Source organism: Crocodylus siamensis, chromosome 7 (assembly GCF_052110815.1).
Source record: "Crocodylus siamensis isolate JL-2025a chromosome 7, ASM5211081v1, whole genome shotgun sequence".
Taxonomy (NCBI): Eukaryota; Metazoa; Chordata; order Crocodylia; family Crocodylidae; genus Crocodylus; species Crocodylus siamensis.
In genome coordinates this window covers 41200297-41214367 of record NC_143401.1, presented here as the reverse complement: position 1 = coordinate 41214367, position 14071 = coordinate 41200297, and the positions used below count along the sequence as shown (strand labels likewise).

General features: G+C 42.9%; 1 protein-coding gene across 6 annotated transcripts in view; it reads left to right on the top strand.

Annotated features, from left to right (window-relative positions):
• Window positions 1–14071, top strand: part of LDB3 (LIM domain binding 3) — a 204946-nt gene that overhangs the window by 14652 nt on the left and 176223 nt on the right. The window lies entirely within an intron of this gene.

Genomic DNA, 14071 nt, shown 5'->3' with positions numbered 1-14071 from the left:
ATGAGGAGACCTGACCAGAATAGGATGTTTTTCTTCTGGTACATTAAAATGTTGCTGATTGAAAGCATATTTTGACTTAAGCAATAATGCTGAGATGGGACAGGTTGGATATATTGTGTAAAAAGGATGAAGCTGTAACTTTACTTCAGTGATGAGAAACTCCTCTTAAATTACTGTTTCTATAATGCTGCAAGACAATTTATATATTGTTGCTGACAAGGGGTCTGATTAACTTTGTAATGAGCTTTGGAGGAGATGGGAGGAAGAACTGAGCATAAGAAATAGACTGAAATTTGCAGAGAATGAAAAGGTAGCTTCCTTATTAGTATATGTCTCTTGATGCTCTCTTTCTTTCTCTTTTTCCTCTCTAATATTCTTTACATGTCCCTCTGAATTTTAGAATCTGTAATTATTTTTTCCCTTTACTTGGTACAGAATAAGCTCCTGTCAAGATGACTAGTAAGATCCATTCAGTGATGATTTCAGTAAGTTTTCTGACTGAAAAAAAAGGATAAAAGATGGTCTGGGAATTTTAGTACTCTTCCTTCCCTCCTCACCCCTTACAAAAGGTGTGTAATGGGCTTGAAATTAGATGAGTCTCAAAACTGAAAATATTTTCTTTTCAAATTATATAGAGGCCTTCTATATAGAGGCCTCTAAAATTATATAGAGGCCTTCCATTAGTAGCTGTAAAGTAATGTATGACTTCAATAATTAATTACCCACTGCATTTATTGATTCTGAATTGGTCTATTTATTTGATTTCCACTTCCACATTATTTTGTCAGAGTAATTTTTAAGGCAGTCTAGGGGAGGGCTCTTTTTGTCTAAACTATTTCACTAATCTGAAAGATTTTGTAATAGCTCTCTCCTATTAAGACTGAATACTTTTCCATTTGTTGACGAGTCAGGATTTTATTTCTGATCAAAGACTAAATAGTTCTGTAATAATTCTTATGCAACTGGAAAGGCTTTTTTGAAAATCTGATAAGAGTACTTAGACATAGAAGCATAAATATGCATTCTAGATGCTCTCCAATTGCTTCACAAAATAAGCAACAGCATGAGTTCCAGTTTGTGGGACAGGGACACGAGAGCACTCATTTAAGAACTGTAAAAAGAATAACGGAACCACTAGCTCGATAAACAGGTGGTTTTAAAAAAAAATGAGATGCAGCAGTTACACTTCTTTAGAAATGTGGTTTATATGGTCCTCAGACATTTGAAGCTTTGAGTACAATCTGTTTATGTTTTCAAAAAACAATTGACTTTCTTTGTAGTGATCATATGCCAGCAAGTATCTGAAATCTTGGGGAATTTTCCAAAATATTCAAGCTGTTAAGCTCTGCCGTTTATGCAATCTTCCTTGTCTGTCTATATGCATAGGATCTCTCTTTCTGTACAGGGCTGAGTCCACATTAATTTCAGGCTGCTAAATTTATATACTCATGCTATGATGGGAGAAACCCTTTTGTTAGTGACTTTGTCCTGTCATGGCTGTCCTCTTGGCAATATTACTAAAGGACTGCCACAAAAATACAAATTCATTTTCCCAAGCTTATGCTAATGTTGGTACTGTAAATGGTGTTATTGTTTCTTCCCCTTTAAACCCCACAAGGTAAGGATTCACAGTGCTTATGACGAGCATACTAGTGTTATCATGCAGACATTCTTGTGACATTTTGGATCTCATAATATAGAGCTTTTTGGGTTTTTTTATTTGTAAGGTACTAGTGATTAGACACAGTAAAGCAAAGGAACCTTTTTTCAAATTGGAACACTCTGCTTTTTTTGATTATATTTTAATAAACTTAAGTTTCTATAGTATCTTTTGTATAAACATTCTAAAATACACAAACTCATTATAGTTTCATAGTTTGTAGGGTCGGAAGGGACCTGAGCAGATCATCTAGTCCGACCCCCTGCCATGGCAGGAAAGAATACTGGGGTCAAATGACCCCAGCAAGATGTTCATCCAACCTCCTCTTAAACACCCCCAGGGTAGGAGCCTGCACCACTTCTCTTGGAAGCTGGTTCCAGACCCTAGCCACCCTGACCGTGAAGTAGCGCCTCCTGATATCTAACCTAAACCTACCCTCTGCCAGCTTGTGACCGTTATTCCTGGTCACTCCTGGAAGTGCTCGGGGAAACAGTGACTCCCCCAATGCCTGCTGATCCCCCCTGACTAGTTTATAACAGGCCACAAGATCCCCCCCTCAGCCTTCTCTTTTGGAGGCTGAACAGGTTCAGGTCCTGCAGCCTCTTCTCATAGGGCCTGCCCTGTTGTCCCCTGATCATACGAGTGGCCCTCCTCTGGACCCTCTCCATGCTGTCGACATCCCTCTTGAAGTGTGACGCCCAGAATTAGACGCAATACTCCAGCTGCGGCCTGACCAGTGCCGCATAGAGGGGGAGGATCACCTCCTTGGACCTGCTCGAGATGCATCTGTGGATGCATGCCAAGGTGCGGTTGGCCTTCCTGACTGCATCCCCACACTGCCGGCCCATGTTCATCTTGGAGTCAATGATGACCCCCAGATCCCTTTCCGCCTCCGTGCTGATAAGAGGGCAGTTCCCCAACCTGTAGGTATGGTGCCAGTTGTTCCTCCCGTGGTGCATCACCTTGCACTTGTCTGTGTTGAAACCCATCCTATTCTCGTCCGCCCACCCTTGTAACCTGTCGAGATCTGATTGTAGCCTGTTGCATCCTTCCAATGTAGCCACATTCCCCCACATCTTAGTGTCATCAGCAAATTTGAACAGGGTGCTTTTTACCCCCTCATCCAAATTGCTGATGAAGATGTTGAACAGTGAGGGCCCAAGGACTGAGCCCTGCGGAACCCCACTGCCCACGTCCTTCCAGGTTGAGAAGGACCCATCTACTACCACCCTCTGGGTGCGGCCCTCCAGCCAGTTGGCAACCCATTTGACTGTATGGGTGTCTACACCACAGCCCCCCAGTTTCTTAATGAGAACAGGGTGAGAGACAGTGTCAAAAGCCTTCCGGAAGTCCAGGAAGATTATATCCACTGCTACCCCTGCATCTAACGATCTGGTGATCTGATCGTAAAAGGCCACCAGGTTGGTCTGACAGGACCTTCCACTGGTGAACCCATGTTGGTTGCCCCTAAGCATGCAGTCTCCTGCTGGCCCCTCCTGGATGTGTGCCAGCATAATTTTCTCGAACAGCTTGCCTAGGATCGAGGTGAGACTAAACGGTCTATAGTTTCCCAGGTCCTCCTTCCTGCCAATTTGCAGATATAAGTGAGATGAACTGTGAACTCAGCCATAATTGCATTCTTATGGTGAGGAAAAAGTGTTCTTAAATGCTTTGTTTCAGAAATTAGTAAGAGCTATAATTTAAAATGCTGATAAACTAAATTTTATTTTCAGTAAAGTGCACTAAATTCCCAAGTGGTGTCAACAGATATTGGATAGATTTAGCTCACAGCTGCATGTGAACAGGACCAAACTTTTCAAGGCCTAGAGTAGGAGCTCCCAGTGGCAACACGTAGGGGGTGCACAGGGTGCACATGCACCCCCTGAGAGTGTTGGTATACCCCTATCGGGCCACACTCCCCACTTAGGCAAGGAGCAGGGGAGGCAGGCAGAAGCACTGGTGCATCCCCTTCTGAGCACCCAGTCACTTCTCAGTTGGTGAGTTTTGCCGTGGTATGGCCCCTCTCCCCCCCCAGTCACTGACTTGTCACTGGAGGGGCATGTACCCCCCTGACTAAGATGGCACCAGTTGGCCATGGGAGTTTCCAAACTGTGGTGCTCATACCCCTGGGGATGCACAAGATCTCTGGGGTGCTTGTGGGAGAAATTGTGTAACTGCAGATTTAATTTTCATTATAATAATAATTATAAAACATGATGTTAAGGGTACATGGACAGTTGGCAAATCTGGAAGGGTGTGTGCAATAAGAAAGTCTGGGGCAGAAAGCAGAATTGTTCTTGTTCTGCCAAACAAGATAGCATTGTTGACTTGACATGCGTCAGATCAACACTTGAGATCTCAATATTTTGCTATTAGGCAAGAGGGCATGACACACAATTATACACGTACATACAAACTGCACATACGACACTATGAGTCCACACGCATGCACATATACACAAATGCGAGCATGCACTTCAGTGGCTGTGTGTGTTAACACTAGGGGGCACTTGGGGGTAATTAGGGTGCTTGGTGACTAGGTGGCACTTGGGTCCCCAGGCAGATGATGCAGTGGAGATGGGACTGGGAGAGCCGGCTGTGGAGCTTGGAGGGTGGAGGCAGTGGAGGTAGGAAGCTGGTGGGGGCAGGGGGGAGGAGCCAGTAGAGAAGCTGGAGAGGCGGTAGGGAAAGCCGGGGTACAGAGCTGGGAGGTGGAGGCAGATAAGAGCTGGGGAAAGAAAGCTGAAAACTGGGAGGTGGGGGTGATGGAGCAAAGGTGGGAGGTCAGGAGAGGTGGAGGTAATGGAGCAGTGGTGAGCTGGGGGAGCAGGAAGCTGGCAGAGAAACCGTGTCATTAGAAGGAGAGCTGGGATGGGGATCCAAGGTGGCAGAGAGCTGGAATGGGGAGCAGAGGGATGGGAGTTAAACACAAGGTTGGGTCGGGGGGGGGGCAAAGAGTGGGGATTAAGTAGGGAGCCCACAGCAAGACAAAGGCCAGCTTGGGGTCCAAAAATATCACTTTTATTAGACAGGCAATACAATATACAGACTATGAAGTTATTGGTTCCCACACACTCGCACAATGGTAACAGGAGGAAAAAGGTTTAGTAGAGGAACTGGAGTCAAGGTGGTTAGAAATAGAACTCGGGTCCCTTGCTTGGAGGAAAGATGTGGGTAATAGCTACCTATCCCAGGCTGAGCATTGATCCTTGATGGCCAGTCAGGGTCTTCCCCAGCTAGGAGTTGCCCTGAGGAAGTTGCCAGCAGGGCTTCTGGGTGGATAGGTGGTATGGCATTGTGCTGGTTCAGATGGAGAGAGCATCCTAAGGAAATCACACTCTATCACCCCTTTTATAGGGGTGGGCTACCTGTGACTCCAATGGGCAGCACTTGACCTCATCTGAACAGAGCCAGTCCTGTTCAGATGAGGTCATGCAGTTCCAGGTGTCCTCATTGTCCAGTGGGATACTATGGTGGAGTGTCTGGTTTCTATTCTGTTCTTTGTTTCCATGTTGCTGATTCCTTGGAGGGTCTTTATCTTTCAAATATTGTGTCCTGGGAGTAGGTGTGTGGTTTCAGGGAAAGTCAATGCAAGGTGGTGGTCTGGTTACTGAGCTGATGGACCAGTCATTGAGTTGACTGTCTGGTCATTGAACAGGAGGTATTTTCAGGCCTGCTGCTATTGTGTCTCAAGTACCCTCCTCATTCATTCTCATTCACCCAGGAATGAATTTACATAGGAGGGGTAAGTATGAGTCATAGTTGCGACACACTTACAATATGGTACGCCCAGGCAGGGGGCATAAAATGGAGACTTGACATTACAAGATGGAGGGTTGACATTACTTAAGTTAACTTACAGGAACAGGCCTAAATCATACAATACCAATGTAAAACAATAAAAGCCAATACAAATATAATAGGAATACAATATAAAATGGTAAAAATCAATACAAAAATACTAGAACACTTTTTTTAGAATATAAAACAAAGCTTGTCACAATAATGGCATACAAGAATTTAACTTATCTATGACTACTTATAACTACTTACAAGGAATAGAGAGTTGCAGAAAGGCAGAAATGGTAGGGGAAGGGCAGGTAATGTATTTTTAAATTTTAAAAAAGAGAAAAACTGGGATTTTCACTATATCATGTCATGTTTTCTAGCTAATTTGGGCCTTCTTAAATGCCCTCCAAAGCACTGTCATTTTTTTCCCTTCTGGGAGGTCCACATCTAGGGACAGACATTACACAAAAACTGATGTAAGTGATCAGAAACTGGTTTAAACCTGTAACAGAGCAGATGTTCAGTGCACATAAACCAGTTTGAAAATGGCTGAATCTGGTTTAAGATAACCTGGTTGAATGTAGTATCAGACTTAACTGATTTGGGTCAAACCAGTTTATGCAATGTCTGTCCCAGGCTCCCTTGCTGGTTTAAGATAAACCAGGCACCCCCAGCATCTGGGCATGCTCACTTGGCTGGGTGAGGCTCTCTGCTCCACAGAAGGGCTAGCCCCTCCCCTCTACTCCCTAGCTGGAGCTCATCAGAGACTGCAGGCATCTGCCTGGGTCCCCCACTCCCCTCCCCATCCCCTCTATCTTAAACTGGCACCTCTTAGCATTAGCTAGCAGACCACATGCTGGCTACAGTCCATGCGGTGACAGACTGAACAAAAGCAGACTCAAGGGGTAGCTGGTAATGTCCCTCGGTTTTTTTAATGGGGTGATAAATTGAGTTGGGGTGATAAATATTGTGTTATTAATTTCTACTTGGGCTGGTGGGCGGGGGGGGGGAGGGGAAACCCATCCCTAATTGGAGCATCCTGCTGGGGCTTGGCCATGCCCCCCTCAGCTCCATGCTGTGGAAGGGAAGGGAAGACTGCTTTAGTGCCCCTTGGTTTCTAGCCTGAGCCACTGGAGGCATGTGCCTACATGTTTCTGCTTTTGTAGGTGTTAACTGATGGTAATTAACTGGCTACATTAGCTAACTACTGTGTATCGAGCTGATCCCTGAGTGAATCATGATTGATTGGTAACACAGTAGCTTGAGAGCCAGGCCTGCAGTAGTGTCTTGCAGGCCACCCTGTGGTGTAACATATACACATGACATCAGTTTTGCTTTCAAGAAATTGGGGTACAGTTCCTCCCGAATCCCTGCACTGATCTTCTGTAAACTTGACAGACTTTATGCTGTCAGCAGAGGCTACAATACCTGTGAATTTCATCCAAATCGGACAAAAAAACAACAAAGTTATAGCTATTTCACTGTTTCCCCATTATACCCTATGGTCAGATCTCCATGGCAGCTCCGAAGCTTTGCCAAAGTGCTTTGGAAGCTCCGAACCACTTCAGAAAGCCTAAAGAAGCCAGCGCTTCGATCCGGACATGCTGCTTCAGATGCTGAAGCATCCGAAGCTTCTCCAGATCTGAAGCTCTGTTCAAACCTTGCATAGTCCCAGTGGCTGTATGTAATTCATCTGTGCTTAGATACTGTGATGTCTGGGCACCACAAAAAAGTTAGATTTCTTTTATGTTCCAGTGAAATTAAGGATGTTTAGTAACAGTTCAGTTGGGGGTGGGAGGGACTGCAATAGTCATGTGATCTGGTATATAGTTGAAGCCATGAGCTGAAATGAAATGTAGGTGGCAAGACTTAATACTCTTGAGTTTGTCCTAGTCATTTCCCAACAGTGCCACGTGACTGAGTCACCAGGGTTGTCAAGTTTGCTCTGTGCCCTGGGGTGAATCTGGACCATGGGGCTTCTTGGTGACCTGGATATGTAGGGCTGGCAGGAGTAGCTGCAACAACAATGCAGCAAGAGGCTGCAGGCCAGGCAGCTGCCTGCTGTGATGGAAGTGTTGCAAGGGATATGGCTCACCAGCCATATGTTTGACATTCCCAGTCCACATTTGTATCTTTTCTTTTTATTATTATTAATTTGCTACTGTAATGGTTAAACACACTGGTTTACATTGCTTTTTATAACGTTGTTTATGCTGCCAGTTCAGAGCTGTAGCACTTAAACTGACTGAGACATTAAAGGATGCCCATACTTTTTGGTTTAAATGAGGTCTAAGATGGAGTGGGGAAATGCTGATTTGTATACTTTGACAAGCCAAACTCTCTGGTGCTGTTTGTAGAAATGGAAGAACAAGGAAAGGTTTCCATAACTTTTGGACTGATTTCTTTTGCCAAAGGCTTTCTCCTTGTTTCTTTTTCCACTTCCATTCACAAACAGAAATGTTGATACAAATCATTTCTTTTGAAAAGGAGTTAGTGTCACCATATTTCTTTTTGGGGGGAATTGTGTAGAGCAGAGTATATCAGAGCCACTCAAAGGCAGCATCTTTCAGAATAATGTGAGCCCTAAGTTTTCTTTAGTACTAAAGTCAGAAAAGCCCCAGATCACATTGTTTAAAGCACCATCCCTTCCTTGCTATCAGAGTGGTTTGTCATATTTATCATCTGGACAGAGTTTGAGTATAAAAACTACAGTGTGAATGACAGCATAAATCAAGAATTTGCTATGGTTAGTGTTGTAGTGTAAAAGCTGAGCATCTTAGGGCCATCAAACATTTGACTATTTAGTATACCAGCTTTGTACTTTATCTTACCCTTTGCCTTGTCTACTGCAGAGACATGACCTTTTAAGGGACGAGGCTATTCTGGCCTTTTTTGGTATGGAATATTTGAATCTCATTCTAGCAACTTCTGTTGCTGGTTATATGACATGTCAGGTCATATCAAACCTGCTTTTCCCTTCTCCCTCTTTTAAAGGGAAAGCAGCCCAAAATACCTTCTTTTCCTATCCCCTCTTACTCTAGCTAAACCAGTGGTTCTAATTTTTTTAGATTTGAGGCAATCCTAGATAGACTTGAGGTATGTCTCAGAAAATGCCAGCCCTTAGTTTTCACTCCTTTTTTGACTACAAGAAAATGATAAAGCAGTTTTTCTGTTGCACAGAACACAAAGTCCACAAGTATGAATTTCTATTTGAAATTTCTGGTGTTATCTTGTAAATCTTGTTTACAAACCTGGGTGTTGTACAATGTTAGAACAGTCTACAGCACCCTTGAAGGAATGTCTAGGCACCCCAGGGTGCTATGGCACCCTGATTTGAGAATCATTGAGCTGGATCCAAGAAGGTGTGTTTAAAACTTAGTAAGTAGAGAGCCTTAACATATGTGTCTAGGCTCTTCCTATCTACCTTTTATGGGTGATTTATAATTAGCACTTACTACTTAGTTTTCTAATGACTAAATTTGCTTTCATTGCTATAAAAACCGGGATGAATTCTTGTTGGCAGATATGCACACTTTCTAGTTATTAACTTGGGAGTTCGCAAAGCAGTTTGTGGACTCATTTTTGAGTAGTACTTACACATATGAAGTTATGCCTTTGAACCACAAATTCACTTTAACTATGTAACTCCATAGGAAGTTATACAACATTGCATCTAGTGAGTTTTGTGTGCAGATGTGTGCAGTACATGTATTCTGTATGCCTAAACATGTAAAGACAATATTAAAATGACAAATTTGTCACTCCTATCTGTTCACATCGCATTCTTTCTATTCATTAATCCTGTGCCAGGATTATTTCTAATTTGCTAAGCAGCTGTTATACTGCGAGTATTTCAAAGAGAAGATATTGTTGTTTCTTCCCTACATTTTTAGTTTTTCATAGTTCACAAATCTATGGGCCAGGATAAATGATTAGTTCTAGACAGCTAGCAGACTTAAAGTCTCTTAATTTGCTACCTATCATGGTTGGAAATGGGACTTTTCTGCCCTGGGTAAATAGACCTTTATTTTCTTCCATAAAATGCATATCATTTGCTTCAAGCTCTGAAAGTAAGCCCAAGATATTGGACTTTAATGTCATGACATATTTCTGACTTGACAAGTGATTTTTAGGTTCTCTTTCATAGCTGTTTTCAAATTTTATTTTTATCTCTAGACCTTTTATGCTTGAACTTTCAATAAACAGCTTTACTAGCACAGGGATATAAAATGATCCCAGTGCAGTTTTTAAAAACAATTCTAAATATTCCTAAAAAGATTTGTCTACCTATTATAGATCCATGGCTCATAATAGGGGTGCTACCTGTTGTGGTATGTAGGGTTTGTTACTGTTCATTTGTGATGACCTGCAAGTTAAACAGGTTATTTATATACCACAAAACCATTCCAAAGTCATGCCAGCAAAACTTTTTTTTCATTCTGCACAATAACTTATTTGAACTTTGTCTCACTAAGTGGCTAGAAGCAGAGGTACACTAAGAATAGTTCAGTGGAGAAGGTACTCAGTCACATCTGTTATTTTTTTTTCTCTTTTTGTAATTTTTTGTTGACTTAATGATGGCTAAGATGAAGGGGAAAGTGCCAATTTGTATACTTCGACAAGCAAAACACTCTGGTGCTGCTTACATGAACTATTTACATGTGCTGTTTGTGGCAATGGAAGAACAAGGAAGGTTTTCCATAACGTTTTGATTGACTTCTTTTACCAAAGGCCTTCTCCTTGTTTCCTCTCCCACTTCCATCCAGAAACAAAAACACTGATACAAATCATCTCTTTCAAAGAGGTGTCACTGTAACACCTTTGCCCCTTTGGGGGAATTGTGTAGAGATATATCACTCAAAGGCAGCAACTTTCAGAATAATGGGAGCCCTAAGTTTTCTCTAGTACCAAAGTCAGAAAAGCCCCAGATTGCATCGGTAAAGCACCATTCCTTCCTTGCTATCAGAGTGGTTTGTCCACAATTTAGCCTAAGTAGATCAGACTAAATATTTTCTAGATGTTCTTATAGGTCAATATTTTACTCTTCCCCATGATGCCTTTTAGATTGTAAGGTTTTTTCCAACTGTAAAAATATAAATTAAAATATTAGGCAGCTTATATTTTCCCCATTTCCCCTACATGTTCAAGTTTTCAAAATTCTTACATTTATCTACTGGGTTTTTTTTCCTCCTTTTTCTTGGCTCTACTATCCTAGTGTAAATAAGATATTCTTGATGTCCTTCCTTGTAAAAATCTTTCTGGCAAAGGTCACAGACTTATTATCCTGCCTTAAATTAAGAATATTGTAAATGCATGATGTTTTACTCTTAAACCCATGGCAATATACTCTGTGTGTGTGTGTGTGTGTGTCTCAGAGAGAGAGAGAGAGACTTATTATACAAATACTACAACAAAAGATGAAAGTGCAAAATTGTGTGGTTCTCCCAGGGGCAAAGCATGAAACATTTCTTGATAATGAAAACACTCATCATCAAATATAGAACCTCCTTTTCCTCATGACATTCATGGAATTGCACATTTAGGACTAGCTGTTCATCTTGGAAAGTGCTTCCTCAATGGCCAGCAGGACACAAACTGGTTCATATTGTGTTGTGCGGTGAAATGTCAAAACTCAAGTGTTACGTGTGCCTTGTTCAAGTAGCCAGAAGTGTTGGAAGGTACTGTCAGAGCCAACCCCTGTGAGCCAGTTTCCATGGCTTTTCAAGGATTCCATTTTGGCCCGGCCCACCAGGAAGCTGACCAGGCAGATTACGCTCCCTTTGAACACTTGGTATAGGAGAGAAAAATGTGCACAGTCTAGGGAGGAGAGAGGCAAAAGTTGCCAGTCCAATGATTTGCCTTCAGTGAGGATTTGGAATTAATGGTAACTGTTGTCTAAGTGGCTTTTGCTTTAGATACAGTTAGCTTCTGAATTTGTTGCCTTCAACTAACAGTAACTAGAAGACACAGTAACTTTATGTATACAAAGTATGTCTTGCATTCATCCTGTGTGCATATCTTATTTCTGTATATATCTTCCAGTTTCTGACATCCAGGCACATTTTGACTTTCAGAGGAAATAATCATTGTTAAATTATAAACATGAGTAAACATTACCCAATGGTTTGCTGGGTGGATTGAAATAACAAAGTTCTCTGCGCTGACAATACTGGCACAGTTATGCCAATTAGGTGTCTGAAACCTTTCCTTTGTATTTCCACTGCCAAATGCAACTGTTCTGTTCATGTTTGCCTGAAGTGCAGGGGGGTTTTTCTTCCTTGCCACCTATCCTTGCCTTCTGTTGGGTCATCAATCTGTGTGTGGCATCATATGATGTCATAGGAAATATACTGAAGCCACAGTACCAAAAGTATGACTTCAGTATATGAGAGACGGATGAGATGAAAAGGAATAAGCAGGTGACAGGACTAAAACATTACATTGCTCTAGAATGTTGTGGTGCTACTGACCCACAAATATAAAAATGCTGATCTCTTGTATTTCCCTACAAAAGGTTAATAATCCCTGAGAGGTCAGCTGTCCAATAACTATGAAAATCTGTATCAGTCAAGTGTAGAAGAAGGAAGTTCAGCATTTAATGTGAAAGAAGGAACTATGGTGGCAAGCTGTGCTGAGGAATCTTGATGTTAGTAGTGCCAGGTGAGATTCAGGGGTAGGGTTCACAAGTGGAGGGAGGCCCTGTAGCAGGACACTAAGGTGCCTGCTACTGGAAAAGCAGCCATATGGGCTCAGGTGCTGGTTGCTTGGGGCACCCCAGAGGAGCTACGGGCCCGTACCTGGTGAGACAGCTGACCGGAAGGGGCAGGGCTGACCACTATAAGACCCAGGCAGAAGGCTGTGAGTACTCCCTCTCTCTCCACTGGGAGCCAGACAGAAGGAGTACTATTTGACTAAGGAAAAGAGCTTGGCCCTGAATGTGGAAAAGGGAAAAGGCCTGGATGTACAAGCCACTAGTTACATGGGTGAGAGATGTGGTGTGGTTTAGAGAATGTTTACCCAGGAGGCTTAGATTTCTGTTATTGCCGACTGGCTTGTGCTATTGGTTTTGCTGCTGTTGTTAAACCGGAGGACCGGGTAAGGCTATTAGGGGTTGGAGGAGGCCTATTAGGGGCTTCACGGTAGTGCGGGGACCCCGGTGCCAGAGAGAGCACAACATTCAGGGGTGCATCGACCCCAGTCCCAGTGCGGGCAGTGGTGCGAAGCCCCAGTGTGGGCAGTGGCGAGAGGCCCCAAAAGGGGGACAAGCCAGAGGGCGCCAGTGGGGCGCAGGCTGCGAGACAAGCCAGAGAACGCCCAAGAACGCCCATGGGGTGCAGAGAGTGGAATCGACCAAACATCTGCGAGGCTTGGGGCATGGTACAGGGGTGGTTGGAGCCATGCATAGTCAATAAGGCTGGGATGCACCAAGTCACCCAATATAGAAATAAGACTGGGATACATCAGGGCACCATGTCAGAGAGGACTAAGGGCAGCCTCCCTTAAACATTGTTAACACCAAAGACATGGCGGGAGAGGTGGTGAGGGTGCTTTGACACCAACTTGACATGGTAGGGAGTGCTAGGGGAGATCACGGCCACCCCTATGACCCTGCACGGTCACAGGCCCCCATATTATTTGCCAGTGGCAGCAAATCAGGGAAACGGGTTCAGAAATAATATGCCATTATTATAAGTGTTTCCCATCAATTTTGCAATACAGGTGTCTGGGATAAACACATTTCTCAGATGTTTGCCTTTGTGGAGGCAATTGCTGTCACTGTGGTCCAGCCTAGCATTTTAAGGTGTGCTATTTTGCCTATGTATAGAACTCAAAGGTACAGAATTTTACCATATCTCTGATGCCCCTGGTATTTGTTACATAATGAAACAAAATAACAGTTGGTATAATCTGATGTCTTCTGCCCCCTTTTTGGTTGCTTATGCTGTGGTAAGCATTCAGCCACGTATGGTACAGTTGTGGCTTTGGTTCCAGTTAGAAGAAGTTGTGGGGAAATTACGAGAGAAAGCTTTGCCATGCAAGCTGAAAACTGATTCCTCTGCAGGTCCTGAGGCAGAAGAAAGCTTAATGTATGACAATGTGCTTGGTCTGCCACTTTTGATATGAATTGGGAATAATGCTAACTGAAAAGGAATGGCTTGCACATAGGGAAAAGACTGTGTGAAAGGGCAATTCCAACTGCCAGCTTTATGACTGACTCTGCATATTAATAAGGTAACCCTAAGATAAATCTTTTAAATTCTTCAATTAGAGTTTAACATGTTAAACTACATAATATTTAACAAATGGCATGTCATAAGAAACTGAGTTTGTGCTTGTTTTGGGGGAGGGGGGCTGGTTTTTTGGGGTTTTTTTTTGTCCAATTACATTGCTTATATTTCAAATATACCAAGCATAAACAAGTTACACATGCAAAATATCTTGCTCCACAGTGTGCTCAAGCAGGCATAGTAACTGAGGTGGCAAAAACAAAAGCAACAAAATCCCACTTCTTGTCACTGTCGTAGGAACATAGGAGCATCACACTGGAAGAGATCTGCTCAGCCATTGAGACTAGTCCCCTGCATTGCTTACAATTGTTAACCAAAGGAATCTCAAAAAGCA